Raw genomic sequence first — 15,907 nt, 5'->3', positions numbered from 1 at the left:
GTTTAGAAACGCGAAAATAAATGCCGATTTTCAAAATGGCTCGAAATCGAAAGCAGATAAGTGAGTCGTGGTAACGGTTTCTCATGTAAAATGATATTGTCTAGGGCGCTCTTGTTCCACATTTCGATTATCTTTTATCTATTTGAAGCTATCACATAATTAAGGTAAAATTAGCGGTATTTTAATTTCGACTGGATGAAGACTTTTAAGTTCTGCTCTGTGTGAGGGGAAACTACGAGAGAGTAATTCACTTTGAGTTCGTTCCTAACGTTCGTACCATTAGTGCTGACTTTTATTCCAAACAAGTGGACCGGATATGTGCTGCACTACACCAAAAGTATTCTGCATTGGTGAACCGAAAGCGCCCCATGGTGCAATAGGACAACGCAAACCACACTCGCAGGGTTGGATTAACCTACCTGGAGGCCCGGGGCTAGAAAAAAATATGAGGCTCCTGCTGACTTCATCTAATAATACATTTCTGTGAAAGTACAGTAAAAGAGTTGAGGGAATATGTTTCATATTTTTGATCATACCGGTACTTTATTTTATGATGATGATTGTATCTTCATGATTCTTTTTAGATAGCCAGTTGAGATTTTGATCAGAGTGGAGTCACCTGTCCACCTGGAGGCCCAGAGCTACAGGCATCTAAGCCCCCTCCCCCTTAATCCGGCCCTGCACACTTGGCTCGAAAAAAAAAACAATAAAAAGTTCAGGTAGTTGATGTCATCGAACTGATGCCACACATGTAGAAAGAACAAGGCGTGGTATCGACATGGAATCGAGGAGCTGATAGGAAGGTGGCTGCAGATAGTCCAACACAATTAGGGATTAGCAAAACCGGTTTTTATAAAAACCGAAAACCGGGTTCTATAAAAAACCGAAACCCGAAAAACCGACATTTCGGTTTTCTCCAAAACCGGTTTGTTTTTTCACCGAAACCGGTTTCGGTTTTCTCCAAAACAGGTTCGGATTTTCACCGAAACCGGTTTAGGTTTTCACCGAAACTGGTTTCGGTGAAAACTTTTCGAAAACACATAAAACTATCTCTGTGGAAATGGATTCGGTTTCCGGAGAACAACGAAACACCATTCTGGTCAGAAATAGAACAAATTTTGGAAAAAATAAACGGAATCGGTTTTGAAGAAAACGGAATCGGTTTTGAAGAAAACCGAAACCGGATCAGCTGAAAAACCGAACCGGTTTTGGAGAAAACCGAAACCGTTTTTTAAATTTTCAATAACCGGTTTCGGTTTTTCTAAAAACCGAAAACCGAAAAAACGGTTTTTGTGCCCACCACTAAACACAATATTCTACTTTGAATCTTAATCAGCTTCCATTGTATTGCAATAAATACCAGTACGTTGTGTACCAGAATATCGCAAGATTTATGACCCATCCTTGTATTTTCTCCGTAAACCGATTTTTTTTTCTTTACAGCTAGCCCTTGTGCTAGTTACCCTGTAGAGAGCTACACCCTCTTTTAGGAAAGGGTTGCAATGAAAAATGAAGGATTTCAGGATTATAGGCGTTGGACTATGGGATCTTTCTTATATAGACCTGGACCACATGAGCTTCCATCGAGAATTATCATAATTATACTTCTCAATGTTTTATAGATGAAATTATTTCGAATCAAATTGTTCCAGTTTCAAATTAAAATCCTAATTCCTATCATGACCCCCAATTTATCATATTCTCTCGCCAGCGACCCCCTCATAATTTATGGTTTGTAATAACCTTGTGTAGAATTTTTAATATAGGTATTGCGGAGATCTCATGATATCCATCTATTTCTATAATAGCAGAATCCATTTCTTATATAGAAAGTATATAGTGGATACAATAACTTTTCTAAAAGTGAATGGAATAAAACCAAATTTGGTCAGTTCATTCATATTACAAATATCGAATCCGATCCGTCATATTGTTTCAAAATGGAGGCCGTTTGAAAATTTTTAAACTCTATTACTTCCTTAATCTTGGGTGATATGATTAGAAAAATAAAGTAATTTTAAATTTTGGTTTAAAAAAACTTGTGACAGTTTTTTTAAAAAAGGTATTGAGTATTTTAAATGACTTCATAATGTGCGTCACGAAGATTGAACCGGACATTGCCGCACTAGTGAAATCACACCATGTTCAGTTATATCATTAGCTTTCAATTTTAATTCTATTTCAATATGCAGGTATTGTTGCATTTGTGTTTTTCCAGTATTTCAATATGCAGTTCTCATTAGTTTCATATCGTACCTCTTTCATTTAAATTGATTATTAAACAACTCTGCACTTGTTAAAAATGTTTAGTAGATCTACTTTTTGTTGTCCTTAACAGTATCTATAAAAATAAAAATATGACTATCAGAACAAAATTCAAAATACTATTTTAAAATATTTTCTGGTATAGATTCTAATTATATTTATATATTTCGCTTAACTTCGCGACCTCCATGAAACCCTCTCGCGACCCTTTAGGGGTCGCGACCCCAAGTTTGCAATATCCTGTACTATGTGAAACCATATGTACGTTTCTTGTATGTAAATTTTGAGTATCACATACTTTCCACTCCCGTAAAACCTTCCGTTTTTTTCTTAAAAATTTTCCAACCTTAATGTTACATAACTATAATGGTTTTTCATTATATTTAGTACATAAGGATTTCATTAGTTACTTTATAACGCTATTTTTTATATTCGTAAATTAATATGTCATTAGCTACTTTACGTAAGGTCATTATTCATTGTCTAATTACACACAAAAAAAGAGGAAGATGGTTATTATGATCGTTCATTAGGTTTGCTTTATTATAAAGCCTTTTTGATTATTCTAGGAATACATACCAAATATTCGCTAGTACTTGTAGACCCTCTGTTAGAATTACTATAGCTGAGAGATACATTTGAAAATTATTTCCAAAGATTGATGTCAGAAAAGAAATTAAAAGTGGAGATGCCGGGGATCGAACCCGGGGCCTTTCACATGCAAAGCGAACGCTCTACCACTGAGCTACATCCCCGATGCTAGGTAAGTGCCTAAACGAGTTAACAAGCGTAGCTGTTGCATCAACTGAACTTTGCACTTGTATGTAGAAAGGATTGGTAATGTTAATAATATATTCGATGTTAATGTTTTGTGTAGAAAGAGAATTGCAAATCCAGTTTCTCTTATCTACAGAAAATGACAGATGTATGTGACCATTTTTTTTTATGCAGTGAAAGGTGCGTTATCTTTTATTTCTACGCGACTTTAATTACCATTTCTTTCTACATACAAATGCAGTTCAGTTCATGCAACAGCTACACTTGTTAACGCCGTTTAGCCACTAACCCAGTATCGGGGATGTAGCTCAGTGGTAGAGCGTTCGCTTTGCATGTGAAAGGCCCCGGGTTCGATCCCCGGCATCTCCAGTTTTTTAATGATTTTTCTTTCTGTTATCAATCTTTGGGAAAATATCTCCGATCTAATTCTAGGAGGGGGGTCTACATATACTAGAGAACATTTGGCGTCCTTTCCTAGAATAATGAAAAGGCCCTTAGAAATAAAACAAACCTAATTAACAGTTCTAATAATCATCTCCTGCTCATGTTTTTATGATTGGACGATGAATGACGTTACGTAAAGCTACTAATGAAATACTAATTTACGAATATAAAGAAAATAGTTTTAAAGTTACTAATGAAATTCTTATGTACGAAATATACAGTATGTCGGAAAAGTAACGGAACTTTGTTTCTTTACAGATAACCACTAGCGCCATCTATTGAGGCAACATATCATCGAAAAGCTGGATATCTGCTTAACAAAACGAGACCACAATCATGAGAACCGATTAACGGAGTGTTAAGTTATAGCAAGAGAAGTGTGTGTATCTGATGCCACCTCGTTACAAAACCCACAATGGAGCAAAGAGCCAATATCAAATTTTGTTCCAAGTTAGGTGAAACATTTACACAAACATTGGAAATGATGAAACAAGTGTATGGTGATGAGTGCTTATCTCGTACACGTGTGTTCGAGTGGTATACGCGATTCCGGGAAGGTAATGAGTCCTTGGAAGACGACCCAAAGCCAGGCAGGCCGAAAAACAAAAGTTGGTGGAACAAGTGCATGAAATGATCGGCTACGATGCGAATTCGATTGTGAAACGGATGATGGAGGAATTAAATGCGGTAAAAAACGCAATTCACGAAATTTTGAGAAAGGATTTAAAGAAACGGAATGCACCATGTCAGAGAACCTTCGCAGTTTGTGACTTTTTGGCTAAAAAAAACAAATATGTGTGCTTCCACATCCTCCGTATTAGCCTGATTTATCGCCGTGTGACTATTTCCTATCCCAAAATTAAAATTGGTCATAAAGGAACATTTTATGACAATGTTACTCATGTCCAGTTTGCCGTGACGAGAGTCATTGAGGCGATTCCGAGCAAGGATATTCAAAAATTTATGCCAGTGTTGGTTGAACGTGCCCAGCGGTGTATTGATGTGGAAGTTATGTATTTTGAATAAAAAGAACTAGAGTTGATTAAATATCTAATTCTTTTTCTTTAATTTAAAAAGTTCCGTTATTTTTCCGACATACTGTGTATGATAAAAACCATTATAGCATTTTTCGAAAAGAAACTACATGACATTAACTTTGACAGATTTTTAAGAGAAACAAGGAAGGTTTTACGATTTTAAGTTGTACGAAGGCATGCGATATTTAGAATTTACATACAACAAACGTATATATGGTTTCACATAGTAACGTAGAGTAACTTTAATTAGAAACTCGGACAGTTTCATTAAAAATAATTTCAACACATAAAATATAGAGAAGTATAGGCTCGGATCCTAGGAGGGGGGGCTATAGGGGCTATATAGCCCCCCTTGACGCTTATGTATACACTAGATAAAATGGGCTTCAAACCTGCTTTACACTGGATAAAGCTGCTAACTATGGTTTAGTCCCTCCTTTGAAATATCCTGCATCCGCCACTGGAGAAGTATATTACAATTCTCGGTGAAAGTTCATGTGGTCCAGGTTTATCATTTCTTTTATTTAATTAAAAAAAAAGATGCAATCGTTTTACAAGTAAAATATAAGGATGCATCATAAATCTTGCAATATTCTGGTACTTACACAACATACTTCTATTTATTACAGTACAATGGAAGCTGATTAATATTCAAACTATAGCCCCTCGTGATTCACTTAAAATACTGAATGATCAGTACTTAAATGCAAGTCAATATTATCAGCATTTAACGAAAAAATTAAAGATGATACATAACACCATACGATAGATATGATTGAATTGAACAAAATTATATAGAATCTCCTAAATGTGGCAGTTTATGCGTAGTTTTTGAGAAAAGGAAGATTTCTTTCCAGTTTAACGTTTCATGATTATGCCCTTTTGGCTAAGTAACACGGATGATTAAGGCAAGTGAATGATGATGGGAGAGCTAGTGAAATGAGGATGTTGGAGGAAACGGGAGAAAACCTAAGGACTCGGATGATGTCTACCACAAGCTTAATGGGCCGGTGTTTGAAACGGGAACCCCACATGAGAGGTAAGCTCTCTACTACATTTTTAAACTTCCTGACTTTTTATTTTCTTTTTCAGTAACTGTTCAGGACTACTAAACTCAAGAACATAGAACATGAACATAGAAACATCGAGGACAGTTAAAATTCCAAAGGCTCTCCCACCGGTAAGGCTGACAACCATTCGGTATTTTACTGGATAGTTCCGATTTTGACCTCCTTGTCCGGTGTCCTGTACGACTTCAAAACTGAACGTTAAATATCCGGCAATTTTTCCTTTTACCAGTCCAATTCTCTTTTAGTGAGACTATTCAGACTATTTTAGTGACGAAAGAAATTATTTGTCAATGAACATGGTTAAAGCAGAGCTTATAATTCGCTTTGATATCGACCTGTTGTGTACGAAATTTGCTCAAGAGTTGAAGGCAGGAAAATTTACTGAACTTATCAAAACTGCTAAAGGTCAACAAAAGTACATTTTCAAGAGCGCAGGTATAGTGCTGCCAAAATGCCTTGATCCGTGTCAAAAATGCGAACTAAAGGCACACCCACGAGTTGAGCCAATAAGAGTTCAGCTGTTGCTAAGCGAGAGAGCTTTAGCGAAAGGGAGTTGAATTCCTTCAGCCGATAGAAGCGCTTGGAACGGAAGACTAGATGTCAAGTCAATGTGGTATATCTATAGCACTGTTTCATCATCAGCTTCATCTTCCAATTAAATAACGCATCCAGATCTACTAAAAACATGTAGGCATTATAAGACATTACCAGCCCCAGTGAAGCTCATAAGACTTATTTTTCAAGTACCGGTATGTTTTGCATGCCATAATTATATTGTGAATAATATCTGTTTGTCGGTTTTAAATACGATGTATTATTGACGATAGACTACAAAATTTACACGCGCCGACTCAACCAAAACTGGAATATGTAACTTCAATAAATGCTTCAAAAGCAACTGAAGTTATTAAATGCGAGCTCGAATCACTCAATTTTCTGTGAAGTAACCACTTTCAGGTAGTTCATATTTTTAACAAGCGATGATGTCACATTCTTCAGAGTATACGTAGCCCTACCGGCATTCTCAAAAGTTGGTAGCCCTACCGGCAGAGAAGGCTCCACTAGTGGTAGAGCGTTCACCTCTGCTGCATGGAGTCCCGGATTCAAACCCTACTCCCACCAAGTGAACTTTGTGGTGGACAAACACCGTGTGCGTGGGTTTCCTCGGTGTTCTCCCACTTTCTTCATTCCACCATTTCATTCATTTCTCATCATCACCATCTCATTTAGCCTAACCGGCATAACCGTGGGACGTAAAACTTAAAAAAACCATTTTCAAGCGACGACATGAGACGAGACGAAAGGAGAATGAGTTTCTTCGTTTTGTCTCACAGAGTTTGTAAAAGTCTTGTATCGCCTCGATTTTCGAAAAAAAAAAACTCCTCGTCTCGCTTTGTAAATTCATGTACAACATTCATGCCCTTGTTTTTTTTTAAATGTCATCTAGAAGTAGTCATAATCCTTCCGTATCACGAGAGGTTCACGAAGACTGTAATATTAAAAAAAAAAAACTTTCTGTAACAGTCCATTTTGTGGGCCTAAGCCTGCTACGCCCAGCGGCGAGCACGTGGTCAGGCGCGTCAGGAGCTTTCTAGACCTAGTGCTAGTAGCCGTCACGTCTTGTTTTCACGTAACTCCCCAGTTTGTCTCACGACGCTGGGTGGACGCCAAAAATTAGGAAGCACCAGTAGGTAATCGAACCCTTGACCAGGCGAACATGAGTCCAACGCTCTAACCACTGAACTACGGTGTCCCCTACGAAGGGTGTGAGATAACAACATTTAAACCAAAATTGTAATCAGAGTATATTCCGTAAAGAATTGCATATCTGTAAATGGTGATAAATGTTCTTCATTGTGTTCGTACGATCACTTTATAGTTTTATGCTATGAGTCATGCAACACTAGAACTGTGTTTGAGATCTATGATTTGAGTGAGCTAGTGAGACTCGGGAACTTTTTCGTCTCGTCTAAAATTACAAAATTACTTCTATTCTTCTAGGCAACAAGGGCTGCTGTGGCTCAGTGATTCCCAGTGGGTGTAGCCGAGCGGTCTGAGGCGTTAGGCTGATTCGACAGGTGAAGCCCATTGGGGGTTCGAATCCTTCTGTAGCAGCAAGGGTGGAATTTAACTGTCCTCGATGTTTCTGTGTTCGTGTCCCTATCGAATCTATAGTCCTAAAAAGTGGTGGAAATGGAAAAATAAGTCAGGAAGTTTTCATCAAAAGTTGTAGAGCGTTTACTTCTGATGCATGAGGTCCTTGGTTCGATCCCAGCTGGCTCCAAATGACCCTTGTGGTGAACAAACACCGTATGCGTGGGTTTTATCGGTGTTCTCCCGTTTCCTCCCACTTTCTTCATTCCATCATTTTTCATTCATTTCTCATCACCACCGTCTCCGTTAGCCTAGCCGGCATAAAGTGGGACGTAAAACTTAACAAATTTAATTTCTTATAGGGCACAGTAGTAGTCTATCATTATTTTTGGTTAGAGAGTTACTAACATATGTGCATGATTTAGTTCCACGTAAAATAAGCCTACAAGCAAATGTACGTAATACATTACATGAGATAGTATGGACACTATACACCGAGAACAGCTTCACTGCCAAAAGAAGAACAAGCATCCACAAATACGATTTTTGAGGGGAAAACGTACCCTTTTAGTTCCCATGTTTATTTTCTGCGTGATATGCTCCCACAACAGAAACTCAATTAAAGTTTGAGAGAGTTTTTCGATTATCGTGTCTGAGTTTTCTGATTTGCTGCTTGAGTGCATTTTCAGAGTCAGGCGCTGTCTGGCGATCTCATTTCCTTTTGTAGTTCCTCGCCGTCTAGCCTTGCCTATCAACGAGTACCTTCCTGCACTTGATGTTTATTTATATTACTCTATGATTAAATTACCTTTATTTGTGTTTGGCATTTGATAATATTAAATCGATTTATATCAAGCTGTTAGGGAAGCAGCTTTCAGTGCGGTGAACGTGCTATAAATTGTGGATTAATCGAACTTAATGATTTATTACACCTTAGGCTGGTGGAATGTTGCTACACAGGGGCGCACCGAGGAAAGGGGATCAACCGGGTCCGGATACACCTAAAAACTTCCTGACTCAATATACATTTGCACACTCAACAATACTATACTTGTTTAACAGAGAAATGATTGATGTACGAGGGGGTATCGTAAAGTTTTAATCATCACCAGGAAGTTAAGATATAATAACGAAATTTTGTCAGTTTTATGTTTGATTCTTATGTGCATGATGTTAAGGAAATTATTTCCTAATGATTGTTATTTTTTTCTACAGAAAAAATGAAATGAAATCTTTAAGTTTTACGTCCCACAGTTATGCCGGTTATGCTAAAGGAGACGGTGATGATGAGAGATGAGTGAAATGGTGGAATGAAGAAAGTGGGAGAAAACGGGAGAACACCGAGAAAACCCACGAGCACGGTGTTTGTCCACCACAAAGTTCGAGCTGAGATCAAACCAGGGACCCCAAGTACCGGAGGTAAGCGCTCTACCACTGAGCCACCGCGCCCCCATTTTTTTCTACAGAGTGTGCCAAAAGTGACCAAGGTGCAAGATGGATAAGATTAAGTTTCACAATCTGATAACGTTTCTGCATTTGAAGGGTAATAATGCCAGATAAATTCATGACGAGATGTAGGCTCTGAATGGCGATGATTGCCCATCTTATGACACCATTGTAGAGTGGAAAAGGAAATTCCTTATTGATCATATGTCCTTCACAGACGTCCCAAGACCTGGAAGGCCATCACTGAGGACGACGCGCTCACTGTAAAGAAAGTGGAGTTTAATCTTCGAAGACAGACAGACGTGTGACCATCCAAAAGATTATGAATGAGTCTGGTCTCACTAATGGTAGTGTGTGGAAAATTATCCATGACTACCTTCATATGTCTAAGGTATCCGCGCACTGGGTTCCTCGTTTGCTGACACCTTTCCAGAAGCAAGCACTTCCACGGCATGATTTTCCTAACATGACCTCGTAGCATGATAATTTAATCTTACATTTCATCTGTACTCTATTTCTCTTATAAAAACAATCTAGTTCTATCATTTTTGTTTCTGAAAATATAGGTGGAAGCATTTTACAATTACTTATCATTTTTTTCGGGGGACAGTACCCGTTCAAAACTACATTGACGTAGGGGTTTGCAGTATTGGACCTCCGCAGCCAAAGCTTGTACTCCTCCCAAGAAAAAATTCTGCGTGTGCGCCTGTTGCTACAGCAAGTGTTCTTTGAGCGTAAACTTTGTTGTGTAGGATAAAATAATTTATTCTGTCTGTCGAGTTAGGTTTCTTGTAGCAAAAATCAGAAATATTCTGAAGCAACTCCTCATATTTGGAATTGATAATATATATAACTGTCAAAAAAAAGCGATGTTCGATTTGCACTAGGTTTGTTCATATACGAGGCTTTTTTTTAAATGAGTATCATTTTGAATTTAAAAAAAAAGTGTACTTTCGTAACGATTTTGTTGTTACATGAAAACCTTTACCTCAATCTAGTTTTCTACATAGTTTCCATCAATGTTAAGGCATTTATCGTATCGTACAACAAGCTTTTGAATACCATCCTGAAAGAAGTCTGTGTCTGGTTTGAGAAACACTTCAACATGGCCGTTTTGACCTCATCATCACTAATTTTAGAGTTGAGTCACAAGCTCATAGAGAACACTTTTTGAAACTTGAGGATACTTATCAAATAACGAAGAAATCGTAAAGTTTCTGTTTTCTTTCACGTTTTCGTCAACTTTTGGTATCAAGTCTTCAGTGATAACAGAACATCGCCTGCTTCGCTCCTCATCATGAACATCTTTAATAGATCTAATCCATTTCCGTACCATTTCATCGCTCATAATGTTTTCTCCATACCCTTCACTGATCTGGCGATGAATTTCAGCCGCTTTCACATTTAGAACTAAGAAAACGAATAACACTGTTAAAAATGATTTCTTAAATTCGAGAAAAAAATCGTCGTATTTCAGAACATTCGTTTCTTACCTGTGCACCGAGTAATACATTCTTAAAAGTGAAATTTCCATTTTTTTTAAATCATTTTGAGAAATAATGACTTAAACGCGAGGAATTATGTCTCATTTCTAAGGGTGCAAATGCTTTCTGAAATTAAAAAAAAAAAAAAAATGTAGTCTTTCTTAAAATTGAGAAAGGAACATCTGAGCAGTGTCACAATCAGCCCCTCTAAACGACCGGACATCAATTATGCTAGATTGCCATCTTCTATCTACTAAAACGTGATCAATTTGATTATGTGTTTTTCCGTTTGGCGATGTCCAAGTGTATTTATGAACGTCGCGATGTGGGAATTTTGTACTCTTCACGATTAGGTTTTTGGATGTTGCGAAGTTCACGACTCTAACACCACTGTCATTACTTCCCTTATGCAGACTTTCGTTCCCTGTAATCGGTTTGAAAATATCCTCTCGTCCTACCTTCGCATTGAAATCCCCTAATAGAATTTTCATATGGTATCGCGGGAGTTGGTCAAATATCCGTTCCACTTCTTCGTAAAAACTGTCTTTTATATCGTCGTCCTTATCTTCTGTTGGGACATGTACATTTAAAACAATAATATCACACCACCGCCCCTTAAGAGTAATAAAGGAAAGTCTGTCAGTAACAAATTCAACCCGTTTAATTGCTGGTAATATTCGTTTGTGAACGAAAAACCCTGTTCCTAACTGGTGATTTTTATTTCCTTCCCCGTAAAAGAACGTAAAATTTCCGGAATTCACAGATCCAATTCCTTCCCACTTAAGAGTCTTCATCCCGGCGAAATTAAAATACCGCTAATTTTACAGTAATTATGTGATATCTTAAAATAGATAAAAGATAATTGAAATATGGAACAAGAGCGCCCTAGACAATATTATTTTGCGTGAGGTACCGTTATCACAAGTCACCTAGTGGCTTTCCGTTTTCAGCTGTTTAGAAACGCGAAAATAAATGCCGAAATCGAAAGCAGATAAGTGAGTCGTGATAACGGTATCTCATGTAAAATAATATTGTCTAGGGCGCTCTTGTTCCACATTTCGATTATCTTTTATCTATTTGAAGATATCACATAATTACTGTAAAATTAGCGGTATTTTAATTTCGCCGGGATGAAGACTCTTAACTTTCTGAGCTCCTATAGGTCCATCCAGTGGTGCCCACCCCCCCTTATGTCCATGACGCACCCCCCCAATTGTCTATCCGTAGGTGTTCTTCCATGAAAAAAATCTTCTTTTCGATTAATTTTACCCCCCCCCCCATCAAACATATTTATATAGATTTTTAACCCCCCCTCAAAATTTCAATGACGCAGTTTGCGTCATAGCCCCCCCTTGTGGGCACCCCTGGGTCCATCCTATATTTCTCTAACTTACTCGTTACGGATTTTAACGCGCCTGCCCTATAAAGACTTCTAATATTCCATGTTCCAAATCTCATGTCCATTTTCTTTTGCTGGGGTCGTGCCAAGTTATCAGTTCTTGTCCGAGGCTTTTGTGAATATTTCTGAACAAGTGCCTTTCTTTTACAGGATGAGGTTGTTAGCCTTACCCAAACCCCCAAGCTGGAGGACCACTCCTAGTCAGCTGTCTGCGACTGCTTATTCATTTATTCGCAGCTAACCTCTATATCTAGAGGCGTTCTCCTCGATCCGCAACCTGAGGACGCGCCATGCCCTGGTGACAGAAACCCACGTTACACGGTATAATATGAATACTACTACTACTAATAACAATAATAAATCAATTTACATACTGATTATTAAACAGGTCGTTAAATAAGTATCATACAGCTGGTTGTTAAATAATTTGAATAACATATAACTGGGACCAAATACACAAAAACTACCTGAAGGAAAATAATAACAGACATGTGATGAACTGGGACTACAATTCATCGTAAGTGAATAAACCATTCGGCAGTACCTCCATCAACTTGGAAGCACTACAAGTTGGGTTGATGTGTCCCACCTGGTTTGACTCCGGGCCAGAAGGCAACGCGAGCAGACACCTATGTTGCTTTGCTGTCTCGTCTGAGAAAGGAGCTATTTCTGGACAGGGTGTTGACATATGATGAGAAGGGTCTGTACGAAGCTCCACGGATCCGTCATCACTGATTAGCAATTCCATGAACCCGTTCCAAAACAGCTGAAACAGCACTGCATCAGAAGAAGGTCTTCCTTTGTGTTTGGTGGACTGCTCGCTGAATCGTGCATCGGGAGCTGCCATCAGCTGGTCAGAGCATCAATGCAACTGTGTATTGTCAGCAGTTGAGCCGTATTCAAGAAAAACTCAAAACTCTAAAGCCAGTACTTCTATATCAGAAAGGGATCCTCCTGTTACAGTACAACGTCAAGTCTTACATGTCTAGAAAGACTTGGACACCATTCTACGCCTTGGATGGGAAACACTATTGCACCCGCCAAATTCTCCGGACATTGCACCGTCCGATTATTACCAGCTCCATTTCTTGGACAATCACCTTAGAGGACGCAAGTTCAAATCAGTAGTGGAGATGCAAAATGCATTTGATACCTTCTTCGCTTCACAGCCCAGAAAGTTTTAGCGCCAAGGAATCCATGGTCTTCCAGAATGTTAGCACAAGTTCATCGATGCTGATGGAGACTATTTTTTATCTTCCAGGTACGTTTTAGGTGACATATGATGTTCGATGGTCGTGGGTGAAAAAGCGACAGAGCTTTCTTGGTTACCTTTATACTAAATAAAAATTAGCTGAAGGAAAATAACAACATATTCCTAGTATGATGGCTACATTCTATGACATGCTAAATAAAAATTAGCAGAAGGAAAATCATAACTGTTTCCTAGTATGACGGGTACATTTTATGACTTACTAAATAAATATTATTTGAAAGAAAATAATTAAAGTTCCTTGTATGATGGCTACAATTCATGAAGTACTAAATAAAAATTAGCCGAAGGAAAGTAATAATAGTTTCCTAGTATGACGGGTACATTTCATGACTTACTAAATAAATATTATTTGAAAGAAAATAATTAAAGTTCCTTGTATGATGGCTACAATTCATGAAGTACAATTCATGGCAAGACATAATCTGAATATTTGTATATCAGTGTTAGTTTCACTGGTTGTTTCTAACACTTTGTTTGACGAACGGTTGCATAACTAATAGGATACTATCTTTTTCAGTTAAAATACCGTAAATCATATTTTATATTTGATTAAGTAAATTGACAAGAGCAACACAAGTAGGTACTATAACCCTTGGTACTCTTAAACAACGAAGGTGTAAGAAGAGATTTGATTCCTTGCTTATGAACGTCTTAAAATTCTGTCTGGAAAATTGTGAGATCAGATTACCGGTAGCTATTTAATAAATTTGCAAAACAAATAAATAGAAAGGATAATATATAGTAATAAATAATGAGGCTTGTTTTGAAAAAAGTTATATTGAAACTGAGGATTAATGAACAACTTTTATTATTAATTCCACACATGCTTCTAAATGTATGTTATTACTCTTAGAAGGACAGTAAATACTACAAGCACATGTACAAAATTTAGAGAAATACTTTTGCAGTTTCCCGAAACATGTTAAAATGAAATTAAAATCTTTCAGTTTTACGTCCCACGATTATGCCGGCTAGGCTAATGAAGACCGTGATGATAAGAAATGAATGAAATGGTGGAGTGAAGAAAGTGGGAGGAAACAACAGAACCCCGAGAAAACACACGCACACGGTGATTGTTCACCATAAAGTTTACTTGGCTTGAGCGGGGATCGAACCAAGGACCTCACGCACCAGACATGAACGCTCTACCGAGCCAAAAAGGCCCTTCCGAAATATGTTCGTTGCCATTAGGTGCAGTTTTCACTTTCTTAGAATACATCAAAACTCAACAATTCTTAGAATCATTCCACACTCCAGTTATACAAAATAATCCTAAAACCTAGAATTATGCTGAATTCACTAAATTTAATTATATATACACGTACACCCCTAAACGCATCACTTCACTCGTATATTACACTGCAAAACAGTGGAAAAGGTACAAGTTGTTTCTTATTACTCTCTGTTTAATCAATATTCCTTAATATTAGAAAGACATTTTAGAAACTGTCAATTTTTAAGAATAACTTTATGAAAGACCTTTGTGTGTGTGTGTGTTGTTGTGTGTGTGAAATGTCTCATTTAGTTTCAAAGCGGCTGCTAATATATCGAGGCGAATAACATTGTAAGAAGAAATGAAGGTACGCTGCAATGCGCTCCAATAGATTAATTTTTGGGCCATTTTCCGTGGCAATCATAACGCAATTCTTGTAGCTTTCTTAACTCCACGGGAAATCAATCAATACATACTCACGAAACAGCAAATATAATATGGCATAATTTTTTCTATGAACCAGTAATACATAGAATAATTTTACATTTCCAAATGAAACTAGATACATACATTAATGGGTCACTTAAAAAAAGTGGGGGGGCAACCTCCCCCCTTTGCCCCCCTAATCGCCGCCCATGATGATAGGTACATTTCATGACTTACTAAATAAATATTATCTGAAGGAAAATAATTAAAGTTTCTAGTGTGATGGCTACAATTCATGACGTACTAAATAAAAATTAGCTGAAGGAAAATAACATCAGTTTCCTAGTATGATGGCTACATTTTATGACGTACTAAATAAAAATTAGCTGAAGGAAAAAAAAATAACGGTTCCCTAGCATAGTGGCTACATTCTATAAGGACTATGAATTTAAAAAAATAGAACGCTTGCTGGGGAAAAATAATAAAAGTTTCTAAAGAAGATAAGTTCTGTGATGAATGCCGCATTTTAGAGCTTACTAAATAAATTTTAAAACTAAAGAACAAAAAAAAATCTCTCGTATGGTAGATGCTACATTCTAGGACATTAAATGAAAGTCTGCTGAAGGAAGCTAAAAACGAAAGTATATCCTATGTTGAATAGTATATTCCGTTTTACACACTTTGAACACAAAATCGGGACTTTAGATGTGCCGGGAAGGGTTTATCGGAAACACAAATCTCCATTAATTCAAACATGAAAATTCCTGATCAATCAAGAGCGATTGGCTTGTTTAGCATTAAATGAAGTAGGAATAATATTTATTACATAGCCTTATAAGGTAGATTTTTGGTTAAGTTCGATTTCGATAGTGAACTCTCAGCCACATTTTCTTTTCGCCTATTCTACCATCATAAAGGAAACGAAATAAATTCATCAGAGCTAGTGACTACAAGCAGAGCTGGATTTACGGGAAGTGCA

The 15,907-nt window shown here is 37.4% G+C and overlaps 2 non-coding genes across 2 annotated transcripts; one reads left to right on the top strand and one right to left on the bottom strand.

The window, feature by feature from the left end:
* Positions 1–2,948: 2,948 nt before the first annotated feature.
* On the bottom strand, positions 2,949–3,020 carry TRNAA-UGC (transfer RNA alanine (anticodon UGC)). Its single transcript has one exon. It is a non-coding gene; the product is annotated as a tRNA-Ala (tRNA).
* Positions 3,021–3,339: 319 nt separating this feature from the next.
* Positions 3,340–3,411, top strand: TRNAA-UGC (transfer RNA alanine (anticodon UGC)). Its single transcript has one exon. It is a non-coding gene; the product is annotated as a tRNA-Ala (tRNA).
* The last annotated feature ends 12,496 nt before the right edge of the window (positions 3,412–15,907 follow it).

Source organism: Thermobia domestica, chromosome 10 (assembly GCF_964235325.1).
Source record: "Thermobia domestica chromosome 10, izTheDome1.hap1.1, whole genome shotgun sequence".
Taxonomy (NCBI): Eukaryota; Metazoa; Arthropoda; class Insecta; order Zygentoma; family Lepismatidae; genus Thermobia; species Thermobia domestica.
This window is presented reverse-complemented; position numbering and strand designations above follow the sequence as displayed.